The sequence below is a fragment of the Pararge aegeria genome, chromosome 22 (assembly GCF_905163445.1).
Source record: "Pararge aegeria chromosome 22, ilParAegt1.1, whole genome shotgun sequence".
Taxonomy (NCBI): Eukaryota; Metazoa; Arthropoda; class Insecta; order Lepidoptera; family Nymphalidae; genus Pararge; species Pararge aegeria.
The window spans coordinates 10,767,551-10,785,510 of NC_053201.1; the positions used below are offsets into that span (position 1 = coordinate 10,767,551).

Below are 17,960 nucleotides of genomic sequence, written 5' to 3' on the forward strand. Positions count from 1 at the left end.
CGCCAAGCGTTAGGCTACGCAACAAGGGAATTGATTCCAAGCCCCAATGGTTTTTTAGTTAAATAATTAATATTCTATCGCTTCGAAAACACTGACCTGCATAATTAGGTTTATTTGTAAAGGATCATCGCTGGTCGGTGCAAAGTAAAATGTAAAATTACTAGGTAATAAACTTAGTGTTACATTTTACTGACCGACTTGTTGTAGAAAATATTTATTGCTTGCTTTTTAGGTTGTTAAACAAAGTGTCTTTATATGCGAAGCAATACCTTCTAGTAGTAAAGTTATTGTGCCAGCTCGGCACACAAAAGCACAGAGTTCAAATTCAAAACTTCTTTATTCATGCAGGCCTTCTTTATTCATCACAGGCACTTATGATATGCGTTCATACATATAATATGTTTACATAATTGTAAGGGGATGGTGATAACTTCGTTCGCCAACTTAAACCTAAAGCTACGAGGGTTCCAAACGCGCCCTGGTCTAAGAAGAGCCCACAATAAACTTTCGTGTAATTTTATTTTTTTATCACCATCTCACAGTAAAATTATATTACGCTATGAAGTTAGAGTTCTTGTGAATCCTTAACGTTGTAATAGGATTTTTCTGTAAGCTTACTTATAAACTTACCTATAAACTTTGAACTTATTGAGAGACATCTCGAAGATTTCCTATGAATGAATTAGCAATTTTAAGTAGCCTAGTAAACTGCACAACGAGTTTATTTTTGCTTCTAATATTTACATTGTTACAGTCCATTTTATTTTTTATTATGTTATATTTTTATGGACCTAAATTAATTTTTCAAATATGTACTGACTGTGCACCGTCATTAATTTAACATGTTTAAATTTATCCCTCTAATGACTCTCTCTTATACGCTATTTATTCCTTTTTCCTCTACCAAGCAGAATTGCTGTATTTTGGTTTGAAAGGTGAGGCTGTTACAATTGCAGGCACATGATAGTTACCTACGCCTAAGGTTAATGGAAAGGGTTAATCACTTTTAAGGGCATGTTCCTTGAATTCGCAGTTAAAATAAATTAAATAAATATACTGCGACAATACACACATCGCCATCTAGCCCCAAAGTAAGTGTAGCTTGTGTTATGGGTACTGAGATAGCTGATGAATATTTTTTTATGAATATAATACACATAAATACTTATAATATACAGATAAACACCCAGACACTGAAAAACATTCATGTTTATCACACAAACATTTTCCAGTTGTGGGAATCGAACCCACGGCCTTGGACTCAGAAAGCAGGGTCGCTGCCCACTGCGCCACTCGGCCGTCAAAGTTAAAATAGGTTATTTTTCATATAGGCTATGTAACATATGCATATGTATATTTTTGTATATTGTAATGTGTTGTTGTTGGCCATGATTTTCTTCTGAGGTGGGCCATCTGTTTGGTCCTACCATAGTCGTTTCGGTACATAACAGTAAAAAGATGGATCCACAGTGTCCATCAATATAAACAAAATCATAAAATATTAAGCTGGAAAAAATTGCGTTGAAGAAGTTTTTTATTACTTACCTTTTTTATATCATAAACTTTCGCCGAATTTGAATATATTAATTTTTAGAGAACAGTTACCGACAAGCCCCCAATAATCTGGGTCTTTTGTCCTCCCTACGAGGTGCCCTTAGTAGGATTATAGGACTCGTCGAACTGGAGTTTACGAGCGTTTTTACGATCACTAGGCTCCTAAAATCAACTACGTTTTTCTCATTTTATACCTAAGTCTCTACGCGTTAATTCTAACAAAGAACGGTATTGCTTTACTTAATCAAAAAATATGGATGTAGATTTTATGGGGCAAACCAAGGACTAAGGTAATACTGGCAACATTTTTTCACCACTGGTCAACTGGTCTTCCCCGTGGGGCTTCCCATCCATTCATAAACTAAGGGTAACGTTGCTTAACCATTGTTATTGATTAATATATGCTCCTACTAGTCTACACATTATCATATGATAGGGAATTTAAAGAATAATAAGTGCGGCGTAACTGAAGTAAGTCTCGGGACGGTCATTTGAGAATGCCAATTTTTACGTGGCAGAACAGGCCCGTAGTTTACGCTGGCGAAATAGCTGGTACCAGCTAATTGTTTTACAACTTAATAATTTTATAATCACTGTCGGTAATTAATGTTATTTGTAAATATATATATAACCTGTTACTGGGCATAGTTACTTTAAGGGCTTGTCTCACCACCTTCTGACAAGGGTCGGATAGCTTTAACGTAAGTTTCGTCACTTTCTTACTTTATGCCAAGTGACTAAGACAAAATTTGTGAATAAGCTATCCGACAGGTTTTTTTTTTATATTCGAATACAAGTTAGCCCTTGACTGCAATCTCACCTGGTGGTAAGTGATGATGCAGTTTAAAATGGCGGGCTAACCGGGAGTACGGTAGTCATACCCCTAAAAGGTTTCTAAGCGATATCGCACTGGAACACTAAATCGCTTAGCGGCATGTCTTTGTCGGTACGGTGGTAACTAGCCACGGCCAAAGCCTGCCACTAGGTATCATAAGGTGGTAAAGCAGTCGCTTAATATCTAAGCCTAGTAAGGATCTTTAAGAGCTGGGCTTGCCTATTAATGATTAATAAGACAGTATACAGTATTTTTCTTCTCTTGGTTGGTCTTTCCTTCGCGAAGCAATATAAAAAGGAGTGACGTGCAAATTTGCATAAAGTTGTCGCAAATAGAATAAAATGGCATTAAATTTACGTCCAACCGCTGGGGACAGGTTTCCGCTCTCATAGTTGTGTCACCATGTTTCTCTAAGGCGGGTTGGTGGGCTTTAAAGATTATCACAATAGTTATAAGTGATCAGATCAATACTAAGCGGTGATAGCGCAGTAGGTAGGAGCTCGACTACACTCTCGGGGGGGCCGAGTTATATATATATATATATATATATCACTATACTTTTGCCCGCGGCTACGCTCACGTTAAGTTCAATTTTTGATTTAGTAAATTATAACTACGAAGGATTAAAAAAATGTCTTGCTGCAAATATAAAAATATGAACGTACTTACAAACTCAGAAACTTTTTTTTTTTTTTTTTTAATTTATAGACGAGCGCTAGACTGCAATCACACCCGATGGTAAGTGATGATGCAGCCTAAGGTGGAGCGCGCTTGCCCAGAAGATGCCTATTCACTCTTGATTTGGAGGTACTAATGTTGTAAGAACTAATAATAATAATAATAATAAATCTTTATTTGGAACAGTTACAATGGCACTTAAAATACTAGCAAGGGTGGCACTGCAATAGTAAAAACTGTGCTGCATGTACCACCGCCCACCTCCGAGTTATAGTACAGCAATTATACAAATGTTCCGTTAGATTTAGTGTGTGTGTGTGTGTGTGTGTGTGTGTGTGTGTGTGTGTGTGTGTGTGTGTGTTTGTGGGTGTGTGGGTGTGTGTGCGTGTGCGTGTATATTATAGATACTCGTACGTACTACAGGGTGTCATATATTTGATAGAATGAACTCTTCCGTTTGATCATAGCTCATTTGCAGTAGCCATGTAGTAATTTTCGTTTTAGCTAGATATTTAGTCATAGGATAGATATTTAATTTTTTATTGATCTTGTTATATATATAGGGAGCTAAGAATGAATGTTGGTGTTTAAAGAAGGATGTTCGAGGCTTGTAAATGATACGACAAACAATGTCGCTTCTGCGTTTGTTAGCGGGGAATGTGGGGTCAAATGTAAGGGATGAATGTATCTTGAGGGTAATGGACAACAAGAATAGTTGACGTACTGTAAGGACTTTATAGGATTCATACAGTAGGTGAGTTGGAAAACGGTAGGATTTATGACCCATGACTTTAAGAACCGATCGCTGGGCCCGTTCAAGATGAATTATATGCGTTTTTCCGATTCCTCCCCACACAGATATGCAGTATGAGAGGATGGATTGGCAAAGGGCAAAATAGATTGTTTTCAACAATTCCGGTTTAATTATGTTCCTTAATTTCTTAAAAACCCATACTAGTTTTCTAACGCGTCCAACCAGGTGAAGTACTTGTGGAATCCACGATAACTTTTCATCAAGTATGATTCCCAAGTACTTGATACTTTCTACGCGGTCAATTTGTGGGCAGGTGCAGGTGACAGACTGAGTGTTATCACAATTATGAACTTTAAGAGTATTTTGAGGTAAGGTTATCCTCGGTGAAATGGAAAATGCTATATATTTGGTTTTGTTTACATTAAGCGTTAATAAATTTAATTTTAACCAATCAGTTACATTCTGAAGGCCTACTTGAGCTACCGAGTATACCTCGTCCCAACTATCTCCCTGAAATACGATGGCTGTGTCATCTGCGAATGAAAAGATGTTACCGTTCCTGAGGCTAATTTGACATAGTTCATTTACGTAGATCAAGAAGAGAGTCGGACCAAGGATACTACCTTGGGGCACTCCATAAAGTATAGAGCAGTCATCACTATCGTTGTTATCAATTTGAACCTTTTGTACTCTGCCGGTCAAGTAACTATTAAAAAGATTTGATGATGTGCCTGGGGAAAATGGAAGCTGGAAGAACAATCCAGATCGTAGCGGTTCGGATCAGAAACGAAGGGTCGAAGCGCTTCGTACGCGTCCGCGGTATATCGACCACGTGGGGATGCAGATCTTTACGGTTCGATGGTAAAAAGGCGAGGGGGGAACTAGATCAAATAGTTCTTGAGCACACTCTCCCTCTCCTTTAACTTTCATATAAATTTTCATCCCCCATTTGATTTATTTTTAATCGAAACGTGAAATCAATGTTTCATGGATGTAAATTGAAAAATAGATTGATAAATGAAGGATTTTATATTTCCCGGGGATTTTATTTATTTTTTATTTAGGGTCGAAATTTTCAAAATTCCTTTCTGTGTACAAAATTTCAGCCCGATCCGTCAAGCGGTTAGAACTTTGCGTTGATAGATCAGTCAGTCAGTCACCTTCTCATTTTATATATACATATATATATATATATATACCAAATAGTTTATTAGTTTATGAATATAGTATGAACTATTTTTATATGTATTTCAGTTACCTCTAACAGGTTAATCCGTTACCAGCTTACTTAGACTGTAAATTATGCTTAAACAAGTTAGTTGTAGAGTTACTGTGTTTCCTTATTTAGAGAAAAGCTATTGGATGGTGCAAAATTAAAATCTTTCTAGACGCGCTCATAATCTCCGCTATAATTTTGTGTTATCCGGTGGCACTAAGGATTTGAATCTTTGCCAGATACTTTCATTGAGGAGGTGGTATAAGAACTCTTATAAACCGAGACCATAAACTAAACTAAACATGGCCGCCTGGTCAGCTTATTATGGGAAGAGGTTTATTAATTTTTTGGGTTACAAAAACAGCTTAACGTTATATTGCATCGAGGTAATAGAAATAAAATAAATAAGCATATTGAGTTTTGTTTCATATTTTGGGGGTCTAAGTTTTATAGCTGACCCGTTTTGCCCTCTTACCAAATGTTGTTTAGAGAGATCGCTTTAGCGTTAAGACCTCAATAATTATTTTAAGTTTCTTCTATGTATTGTATTTCATACTTTGGGTCTGCAATGAAGACTTCAATTAGTCAATCAAAAAAACATAATTTTCGAAGAAATGTCATTTACCTACCTAAAAAAAAATCAAAAGTTTATACAAAGACGCTTCTAAGCGTATTAGCGTTCCGTTACGATGTCGAAACCGAATTTAATAATAATTTATTATGGGGATGGGATATGGATATGGGGTTTTTTTTTTTTTTTGATTACACTACAAGTTTGCCCTTGACTGCAATCTCATTTGGTGGTAAGAGATGATGCTGTCTAAGATGGTAGCGGGCCAGCCGAGATTGTAGTTAGAGGCTAACATGTAGTGGACTAAAAAAAACAAAGATAATCCCAATCCTTTACGATTGAGGATAAAAACAAGAGTTTCCAAGGGACTTTAATATTTTATTTTACGTCAGACAGTTTCCAAACAAGTTTTTTACATCCTAGTGTATCATGATTTAAGAGTTTTTTTTTCTATTGTAAAATATGTGTTATAAACTTGTTTAGGTATCGAGATTAAAGAGCAGATAAATATAATTAATATTTTTGAATAATTATTTTAATTGTAACGTAACCAAACGTAATCCATAACAGTCGTTAAATTTTCAACGGTGCTTCAAAAAGATCGTAAACGGCCTATGGAAAATATTGCTGCAGTAAAAAATGTAAAAAATGTAGCGCATAAAAATGTAACTTTAAAAACAGATGGAGTTATTGGATAATTAGATCTGTATTTTCTATTTGAATTGTTTGAAATTTATTTATTTTAAGTAATGCGACGTATAAGCTCATTGGAAAGTTAAGTCGGTCTGTTTGAAGAGACTGTACCAGCAATTCGGAGAGTCTGTACTGAAAATAATTTACCATGAAAGACAGCAATTACTATTTTTATTTAAGTATATAGTGCCTTAACCTAATGAATATGTTTTAACATATTATTAAACATATAACATATTATTTAAACTTAAGCAACAAATGGTCTAAAAAAATGTTTTGAAGAACCGAGAAGCGTGTCTATACTTTTCTATTGCAAAAGGTTTTTCTACAGATTTTATCATTTATTTATATATTATATTATTTTATAGAGTTATTGTAAGATTGCAAAGAGTAAACGAGCATTCGATGTTCGAGGATAAAATCACTGTACCTATATAATCTTATATCAGCAGTCATAGTGCATTGGGTAAGAGTTCCACTTCACTTTGGGGGGACCGAGTTCGAAACACAGCTCGCACCCTAGCAGTTCTAAGTTATGTGCGTTTTTAAGTAATTAAAATATCACTTGCTTCAACGGTGAAGCAACACCGTGAGGAAACCTGCATGCCTGAGATTTCTACATAATGTTTACAAAGGTGTGTGTGTGGTGTCCACCAATCCGCACTAGGCCAGCTCGGTGGACTACAGCCTTAACCACTTCTCATTGTAGGAAGAGACCCGTGCTCCGGTGTGGGCCGGTAATGGGTTGACGTGATGATATAATCTTATCAGCTGATGTGATTATCTCGATCCTACCGCAGCATTTCAAGCCCAAATAAATTAATGTAATTTCTAAAAAATCTGTTTATTTATTTTAAAGCACAACCTATTATTAAAGGACTATTTTCAAGTGTAAAAACACAACTGGTAAAAAAAAAAAGATTAAATTCGGTGTTGTAATATTCTTTGCATAATTTGTCTGGGATCCATACTAATCAAAGAACGTTACAAAAAGATAACCTTCAATATGTGTCGTGAATTTACATTATTAACCTGTTTTAATTTTGTGCAACTTTAATCCCAATGACTTTAAAGTCTATTCTGTTACGTATAGGTACCTATTTTATTATAGTAATAGTTGTTTTTAGGTAATAAAGGGGATTTATAATAAGGTAAAAAATAGGGGACGGGAATAATGCAAATGTGAAGCTTTCCTTCGATATGATAAACTACATATTTAAAAAGAATAATTTAACAAAGTTCGCTTGTGTTCGTTTTCACAAAAATTTGCGAACCAAAAAATATTAAAATTAGTTAAGATTTCACGAAGATTTATGAAGTAGCATAACTATATAAAAATTACTTTGACTTCATAATCTCCTTCTTGAAGCCGGTGGTAAACCGGTTAAAATAATTATATGTCTACGTTTTCGGGACGCATTACAACAAATTTATAATATTATTATATCCACCTAACTACTGTGTAAAGTATATTTAAAATTTACGGTACGGTAGCGAATTATATATTACTTATGTGGTAGGTATTCTTTGAAAATAGAATACCTATTACAAATTCAGACCAAACAATGTTTTGTTAGACATGACCTCGAATGTGCCGTAATGTAAGAACTATACTGTAGGTACATTTAAATTTCCATTGTTAATATTGTATAATTTTAATCGGCATAATCTTTTGAAACCGGTTGGCTAAAAATATATGCAAGTAACATATATACCTACCATGATATCGTTAACGTTTTTGGACGTAAACTTCAACCTCAAGTGAGTTTTCGTCAGTTACTATATTGTCGCGGTAGGGGGTGAACGTTTCGCTCTCCGTTTTTCGCGGGAACCGATCCGAGTTTTTATAAATCGTAAAACATCTGTGAAACAAGAAATAATACTTAATAATTTAGTTTGTGTTGGTTAAAGTGCAAAATTGTGTTTCATTAAGGTTGCCAGTGTAATCTTTGGAGAATTTACAAAAGTTGTCGAAATATATCGTGGAAAAAGTTTTAACGGAGGTCCGACGAGGCGATGATCGTTGTTCGGTATTTTTACGGGGTTTGTAAAAAAAACAGCTGTTCAAACGAACGCTGCCGTTTCGATTATGATTTAAATTCACATACATGAGGTATTTCTGTATTCTATTTTTAGATATTGAACACATAGGTACCTATTTATGATTTAGGTTTTATTTTAAAAACAATGAGTATTTACCACGTAATTTATATACTCTATGCCTAATTATTTTTAATACTAAAACAAAATACCTGAGTAATAGCAATAATAAACTTTATTATTCTGCTTAATTAAAATAATTATTTTGAGAACTATTCATCGTTGCGTTAAACGAGGAGAGGCGTTTTATATTTAATTTAGTTTTATTTTAGTACATAGGTTATTTCAGTTTATTAGTGCCCACTATTCTTGATAATATTATATTTAGAAATACGATAACAAGAATATAATTTTAACGCAATTAAAGTATTACCTACAGCTCTGCAATTTGATAATTAATATATTATGAGTTTATCTTGAAGCTCTCTTATTTTGAGATTTGTAATGATACTACTAGATAAACGTGATTTTCATGTTGAGTATGTGTGGGAATCGCACTCCGTATGGTTCCGTACTTTGAAGATGCACTTATTGTTACCAGTAAATTAAACGAGCTTGTTATTTGTGAATAATTCGCTGTGGTAAAGAATAAATTTGGCTGATAATAATTCTACAGGATATTAGAAATGAATGGTTTTTGAACTTTTTTCTTTGTACCGTGCCTCAATAATCCTAGGAACCCGGAAAAACTATCAGTTAATCAGTCTGAGAGTAGAGCTTAGAACAAAATAACTCTTTGTATCATTTAAGGGCACAATATCAGTATTAATTATTATTTTACGTTAAAAAGTGTCAAGAATTTTCCCTGACAAATAATCTTGTCAAATGGACAAACAGACTCTGTGTGAATGGTTTTGCAGCTATTCATAACCTACAGTCTAAGTTTCTTATGTTTCTAAACTAGCTAATGCCCGCGACTTCGCCCGTGTTGATTTCGGTTTTTAAAAATCCCGCCGCCATTTTAAACCGGTTAAATAAAGGGGGACTATTACTGCGCAAAAATACATATTTCATACAGAGGTAAGAAATGCTTTTTTTATTAAGCCGCGGGTAAGTTTTACCAGCACCTTACCCGGGATAAATATTATCCTTTATCCATCTCCAGGATTAATGCTACACTTGTGCCAAATCTAATCAAGATCGGTTCAAGAATTGACGAACAAAGATAACAAATAAACAAACAAACAGACACACACACACACACACATTTCACACTCATAATATTAGTATGGATCTTAAAGGTGGCCTGGCAGGATTACTAATCAGCAATAAGGTCGCATTTTGCTTACCTTCTATTTATTTATACGCTTGGTTTGATAGCTTGTTATGTATATTATGGCCAAAGAATATTATACCCGCAATTAAATGCTCGGTGTAAAAATAAAGAATAGGTATAAATAAATAAACAGACCAACTGAAGGAAAGAACTCTTAAAAATACTTTAAATACAAGTAGAAACTCTATGGTTGGTAAAAAGTTTGCTGGTCATGCTTCAACCGGTAAACAACTTAAAGTGTCTAGTTATAAAGAAAATACTCTTATCTGTGATATATTTTTTTAGGCAGACCGCATATAACCTATTGTCGCTAGAGTATTTTGTTAATCTAATAGGCTACTTTTTATATTTATTAATATTATTATTATTGTATGTGTGTAATCTGGAAAATTATAAGTAGGTTTTCGTAAGCATGTATGTAATAATATCCCCCCAATTGGTTTCTCTTGGTTTCCTAATCCTAAGGTTGCCTGGATCGCTACTAAGCGATAAGGCCGCCTTTTGTTTTCTACTTTTCAAGTTTCCTCTTGTTGTGTCCATTGGTTCAACAACATACATAAATACTTATAATAAACGTATAAACACCCACACCCATTACACAAACATTTTCCAGTTGTGGGAATCGAACCCACGACCTTGGACTCAGAAAGCAGGGTCGCTGCCCACTGCGTCAAAAGTCATAATAATATAATTACGAAATTAATATACGGTAATGGATATGATGGTGATTCTGAAAAGTTATAGAGTTCTAATTAAATTAACTCCAATTATTTACAGTACATCAGATTGGTTGGAGTAGATATATTTTCACTGGATTTGTTCCTAGCCCATGAAAAAGCGACTAGGCGATTGTTAGGAGTACAAATTTTAGTGAGTAGGTACTGCTGCTAGATACTCTGGCGAACGTTGCCAATCGCCAGCCTATGTATACCTGCCTTATAGTTTTTACTTCATCATTATCGCCAACCTCAGCCTATTAAAGTCTGCCTATAGGAAAGAGGGTCCAATGAAAAAATACACCACTCTGCTTCAATGTCGGTAGGCGGGCTTAAAATATACGATAACAAACTTAATGTGCTATTCCTGACTATTCTTTGTAACATCGAGGAATCTAAACCAGGACTCTAAAACCGTGGTTGAACTTGCTCACCACTAAGCCGTATTTTTAGGAAACTATTTTTAAATCGTCTACAATGCGTTCATGTTTTTTAATGGTCTGAGATCTGAAGACTTACCTGACATAACTAGTTTTATTATGCAGTAAATGGTTTGTAACATTTCGCATTTATTACGTAAGAGAAAAAATAGTTTTTTTGCTTCTCGGTTTTTATTCTTAGTCAGACGTGTGCACTGAGAGTTCTGTGCCTTGGCAGGTAGTGTTCCCTATATTCAGAACTATCTTAATCGTAGTCGTAATTCTTATTACTTATAAGAGTTTGTGTCCTCAATATTAATTTCAATTTTAAACTTTTTCACCTACCCCAAACGCTTCTGTGCATTGATTTCCTTTAATCGGATAGTAAGTTAAAAGTGATCCTTACTATTTTATTCATACTATCCTCAAAATAATTACAGTAGAGTCCTTTTATAAGGAATCGAAAGGAATTGACAAACACGTTATAATAAGCGGACGTCATACAACGCGTTTTGTGAAATGAAAAACCTTTTTTATGTAAACATATACATACGTATGTACTTAAGTATTTTAATACAGAAACATAGTTATTATGTTCTCATGTTTTTAAACCACTGAATTAATGCTTTATCAACATTTTCTTGTCGTGATTTTTGAAGCCTCTTAGGTTTCAAAACATTTGAATTGAAAGATTGCATACGGTTCTTGTTTTTAAAAATCATTGATATTGTCGAATGACCCACGCCAAATTGTAGTTCTTACCTCATTAAAAAATAATTGAAAGAAAATGCTTTTGTAATATTGGTCTTAGAGCAACCCGATATAACGGATTTCCCTTTTTATTTTTTTAAATTTTTAACTGGCTGATCTCAACTTAGATTCGCTATATCAGGCTGAGCTACCTCCGTTATGGTATTCAAAGCGATGGAAAACACAATAATCACTCTATAATAGAAGTGTAATGATGTAAAAATCATGTATTTTTCTTCATGAATTCATCATATCAACCCATTACAGGCCCACTACAGGGCACGGGTCTCCTCTCACAATGAGAAGGGGTTAAGGTCGTAGTCCACCACGTTGGCCCAGTGCGGATTGGTGGACTCCCCACACCCATGAGAACATTATATAGAACTCTACATAAGCTGGTAATATAATAAGTGGTGTGTGCTGGGATTCGAACTCTCCCCCCAAAAGTGAAGTTGGGCTCTTACCCACTGAGCTATCACCGCTACCGCTTTATAGATAAATAATCATTACTTCTACAATCCTTTCTACTAATATTATAAATGTCAAAGTAAGTTTGTTTGTTACGCTTTCACGCAATAACTACTTAACCGACCCTCGTGAAACTTTGTACACATATTCTTGGGAGCGTTAGAAGTAATATAGGATACTTTTTATCCCGACATTGAGCTCGGCTCCTTTGGGAGAGTGGATGGAAGTGTTTGACGATTTTACACCATAACTCCGACAAATTATAACCGATTTAAATAATTATTTTTATACTATAGAGGTTATAATATGTGTTTAATTTTGCCTTAACTTTTTGTCTGAATGTGGTTGCAGATAGAGGACAGAACTCCCCAGCGGACAGCAGCAAATCCCTAATTTAAGGCTTAGCGATACTGAATACTTTAAATTTTTTTAGACTTACAACTAAATTGAATGCATGAAATCAAAAAACAAAATCAAACGCAGACGAAGTCGCGGGCAACAGCTAGTACTTAATATAACGACATAGCAAGTACATGCATCTGACTTCCCTATCTTGCAATTCAAGAACGAATACAGCTATATTACTTTGAATTGAGCTACAATGCGTCAGTAGTTTTCTATATTCCACATTAAAGGTAGGCCCTTATAAATATAAACTGTTTACCTTACCGCTATCGCTATGCAATATTTGTCAATCGATTTCGTCATGTTTGCATTACAAAATGCTTATGCGAAGCCATTACATTATTTCATATTTACCAAACTCTGGTTATGAGTGATTGAAGTTGAACGCCCATTGACTCTAGCTGGACAAAATACATTTCTAGCGTTTTGAACACGTCTCAAGAAAGGATTATTTATTTATAACTGATCCGACTCCGGATCTCAGTCGAATCTGAAGTAATTTCAATGATTTATTTTCGGGTACTACAATGACAATAAAAATGCATTTATAAAGTTTTAAATACGTCTTAAAAAAGGATTATTTTTTTATTACTTATCCTACTCCGGATCTTAGTCGAATCAGCAGTGATTTCAATTATTTTCAATGCTTTATTTTCGGGTACTGCAATGACACTAAAATGGAAGGTTTATTAGCTACCGTATTGGAGCAACGTGGAGGGTCTAGACGCTAAATAGAACTCTTCTATGATTCATTGGTTATATGGGCAAGAGCCAAACTCTACGTATTAGGAAACATAAACACAAATAAAGCTTTAGAACCTAATTAAATTCTTTTGTTTTATTAAAGAAGGGCGTACTTTACTTTAATGTTGCAATAAATTAAACCTTATTTGAACAAATGGTTACAGTCCCCCAACAACCATAACAATCGTAATGGGTATGAACGTTTTCACACACGTGTTTAATAACAATAAGTGTAGGTAATAGGTGTAATTGAATTTTTAAAACAACAAAGGCTTCTTATGTTCTTAGTCACTTAGTTATATACAAAGAATAGAGAATATACAAAGCCAACACGACTAATATTGAAGCATCAAAAAACCACTCCACTTTGGAGTTGTTTCTCGAACAAGTGGCTGGTCACTTCATACCATTAAGCAGTTGAACGTAATTATTTTACCTCTAAACGTTTACTTTAAAATGGGCAAATGAGAAAAAGTTAGTGGGGTAGCAACATTCCGGGGTTGCAAAGAGAGATGTGCGCGGGGCGTTTTCACTGTTTTTGGACACAATAATGACTGAATGAGGATTATGTATAATGTATATACTTAATTCTGTGTTGATATAGATAAGTATTCAAGAAGCAGGCGTGACTTTGCGGAAGTTCATGTTAAAGATCAGTATGGTGCAGGTTTGGTGTATAAAATATGAAGATTTTTTTAATTTACCTTTCTGTATGCATAGCATAGTAAATTAGGTGTTACCAACATTTCATTTTATCATTTTAATTGAAGGATTTACAACAGACCATCACTTCGCAGGGCATGCAAGAAATACGTCCTACAAATTAAGACCGTATGCCCTTAAACTTAAGGCAGTTTTTAAGCCACATGTGCCTGCAATGCTACCAGCAACTATGCTACACAAATAAGCAGCACAAATAAGCAGCACAAATAAGCATGGTGGTATTGCCTCCTTGGACGAGTGTCCCAAACAACTCTTCTACTACTTTAAACAGTGTAGAACTTTTCACGTGTAAGCCTACATTATTCATTGAGCCTTAAACTAGCACTATGCAAACATAAATGCCGAACCTTGTGAAAAACAAAAACAAAGCCATCGCACGGGAACCATACATTTTTTCGGGAAAAAAGTAGCCTTTGTGCTATTCCAGACTATAATCCTGGATTACGGACAATAACCTATCCTTGTATGAATTTTTTTGTACTTTACCCTCAAGTTTCTATGAGATATCAAATTGTGTTTTTATCTGCCGTTCTTTGGAATTTCAATATTACCATGATAGAGATAAGTTGTAAATAGTCTCATTAAGTGATATTGTAATTTCTTGTAAGCAAAATAAACTTCTTTATCCTTTACTATCTCAGTGCTAAATTTCATCCAGATCCGTTCAGTGGGATGGCGGAATTGATAAATAAACTTCATGCAAATTTTCGCATTTATAACAATAGTTTTTAAGAATACAGATTTGATCATTTGTTTTAATAATATCCATGGGTTGGTGATAGACCAGTGGTTAAGACTTTGGCTTTACTTTCAGGCAGCTATGTTCGAGCCCCGGCACTCACCGCTAACTATTCAAAGCTACGTGCGTTCTTTGTTAAAGAAATTAAATATTGCATGCTTTAAAGGTGAAGGAGAGTTTTTTTTTTTTTTATATATAATTATACTATGACTATACACACATCGCCTTCTAGCCCCAAAGTAAGCGTAGCTTGTGTTATGGGTACTAAGATGACTGATGAATAGTTTTATGAATAATATACATAAATGCTAAGAATATACGTATAAACACCCAGACACTGGAAAACCTTCATGCTCATCACACAAACATTTTCCAGTAGTGGGAATCGAACCCATGGCCTTGGGCTCAGAAAGCAGGGTCGCTGCAAACTGCGCCAATCTGCCGCCAAAAGTTATCTGTAATGTTCTCAAAGGCGTTTGAATCCCACCAATCTGCAAAGGGCCAACGTGGTGGTCTAAACCCTTATCATTGTGGGAGGAGACCCGCGTCCTGTAGTGGGCCAGGTTTATGATGATGATTTCGCGTCAGTCGTCACCGATTCCATTTTTGTTATTTTATTTTTTTTGTAGTTTTCCACTTCTGTCTGTAGTCCTTATTACCTTCTTTTTTTATTGATTTGTTGAAGGAAATCCATCACATAGGCATATTCTCTTCTAACGTTTCTAGATAAGTTTTAGCTGAAACGTTGCAAAAATATATCTAGTAACGAAAATCAAAAGTCAATAAAGTTGACTAGATTTATTAAGTATAAGTTTACTAGTACGTACTTTTTATATCAATTTTGTATGACTGCGTCCTATTATTTATTGGTTGATAATCTTATACTAATATATAAAGCTGAAGAGTTTGTATGTTTGTTTTGTTTACTTGAATGCGATGATCTTAGGAACTACTTTTCCGATTTGAAAATTTTCGCTGTTAAAGCTGGGTAAAGTTTCGATAAAATCATGTATAGTAAAAGTTATTTCCCTTAAAAGTTTTAAAAAATTGTCCGCGACAGCATTTATCTATCTTTTAAGGTCGACTTAAACGCGGACGAAGTCGCGAGGGACCGGTAGTAGTTATATATTGTTAGTTAAAATATTATTGCTCAGACTGGGAGTGCAAACGCTATACATGACGCGTTGCTATTCTCTTAAGGCAGGCGTTCTATTAAGTAGTGTTACGTTACTAAAATTGGGACAAAGAACCTACCTGACATGAAGGCATTCAGTAAACTGTTAGTATGGTACTAACTGTCTCTACACTTCATCGATAGAGTTTCCCACAGCTGGACTGCTGGACTAAAGGCCTCTCCCAAATGGACATTTGGCCCACAATCCCCACGCCCGGCAAAAGGGTTGTTGATACCATTAGATAGTAAGGAGAAAAGAGTATTCTCCTGTTCGTTCTCCGTTATGTTACCTTAGTAGGACCGTGCGACTCCCGCGGAATGAGGGGTGGTGAAAAATGTATTCTGATCTGCCATCACCATACTGCATTCAACTCCATGGCATCTAATCCACTTCCAACAATGAAATAATCACGATGTTTTTTTACGTAACTCAGGCGCAACGAAGTAGCTTAATTTTTTTTGGTAGTTGGTAAAAAGGTTACCAAGACTATAGATTATTTCGAAACCTTATTAAAATCAGGAGGCGTAAAATTGAAAAAGTTACAGAGTAGTAAATTTAGTTTATTAGGTGCCAAAATTATTACGTCGTAAAAAGCAACTCGAGCTGAAAAATAATGTATGTTGAAAAGGTCCTGAAAGACGTATAAAGTAAAGTAATAGACGTAGTATTGTTTTATATATATTAAAGTAAAAAAATTAAATATATAAATAATAAAATTTATAAAGTAAAGTAATATACGTAGTATTGTTTTATATATATTATATATATTTATATCACCATGTACCTATTTTCTGTATTTGTTTTCTTTGCCATTGGTTGCCTGGAAGAAATCGCTATGAAGCGATAAGGCCGCCAAATTGTATACGTTGTTTTGTTGTGTGCAATAGAAGTATATTCATTCATTCATATTCATTCTTGGACTGCTTAGCGCCCAAAATTAATACCGTATCGTCAATATAAGATTGATGTATGATGACAAACCGATGATCGTTGAAGTTTGATTGGCTGATTGATCGCACCGCTTACAAAATTAATAAGTTGGACTAAATAAATAATTTTAAATCAGGAAGTCGGGACGTCTTTAATATAGAAATTTACTGACTATTTAGTAAGTAAACAATGGCTTATGATGGTCTTTGATAACTAATAAAAAAAATGAAAAAATATTGGTTTATAAATGTGTCATTTTTAAAGCAAAGTAGCAATACCTGGATTAAATTTTCGGTTTTCAATGAGGGGATTAACGCATTAACAATAAGTTTTCATCGCAAACAGAGCTTACATCATTCTGTTATAGGCTGTATTTACAGCAACAGATTTTACACAGCTGTAACAGAGTTATAACTCTAATTTGTAACCGTTTGTGAAAGCCTTGAAAATGTATCATGGTCTGATACCGTTTTATGAAAAGTTTTTTTTTTCATTTTTGGATATTCATTACATAACTCACATATTATGTGTTATTATTGTGGGATTTTATTTTAAGCAATTTGAATATCACTAGCTTTAAACGTTTAAGGAAAACATCGTGAGGAAACCTGCAAGCCTGAGAGTGCTGCCTAATGTTCTCAACGGTGTGTGAAGGCTACAAATTCGCACTTGCCAGGTAAACTAAGGCCTAGCCCTTCTCACTTGGAGAGGAGACCCGTGCCTTGTAGAGTGTTGAGGATAGTTGCGGGACAGTAAAAAAATGTAACAGGAAGACGAATTCGCAATTAATTCTAAACGGTTTTTGATAAAACGGTCATAGTCTAGTGGTTAGAGCTTTGGCTTTCCTATTTCTAATCATTTTAAATGACATTGTGAGATGGTGATAACAAAAAAAAACACCCGGCTAAGTTTGTTGTGGGCTTCTTCTTAGACCAGGACGCGTTTGGAACCCTCGTAGCTTTAGTTTTAGTTTACGAATGTGGTTATCGCCATCATCTCACTACCGGGTTAATACTTATGTACGCATCAAAGTGTCAACTATGGGCCTACTTGAATTAAGATATTTTTGACTTTGACTTTGACTTTATTGCAGCGACCGAGTTCAATCCCGGGAAACCTGCATGCCTGAGAGCTCTCCATAATGTTCTCAAAGAAGAGTTAAATCGATACGATACGATACGATACGATATGAACAAATGTCCGAAATAAAGATT

At 34.8% G+C, this 17,960-nt stretch overlaps 1 protein-coding gene across 2 annotated transcripts in view; it reads left to right on the forward strand.

Annotated features, from left to right (window-relative positions):
• LOC120633646 (atrial natriuretic peptide receptor 1) overlaps positions 1-17,960 on the forward strand; it is a 238,082-nt gene that overhangs the window by 94,731 nt on the left and 125,391 nt on the right. The window contains exon 1 of one of the 2 annotated variants that reach the window (XM_039903934.1): positions 8,117-8,154. The exons of the other annotated variant lie outside the window; for it this stretch is intronic. The gene's annotated coding sequence lies outside the window, so the exon portion shown is untranslated. Of the gene's footprint in view, positions 1-8,116; positions 8,155-17,960 lie in introns of those variants that run through there. 2 annotated transcript variants of the gene reach the window in all.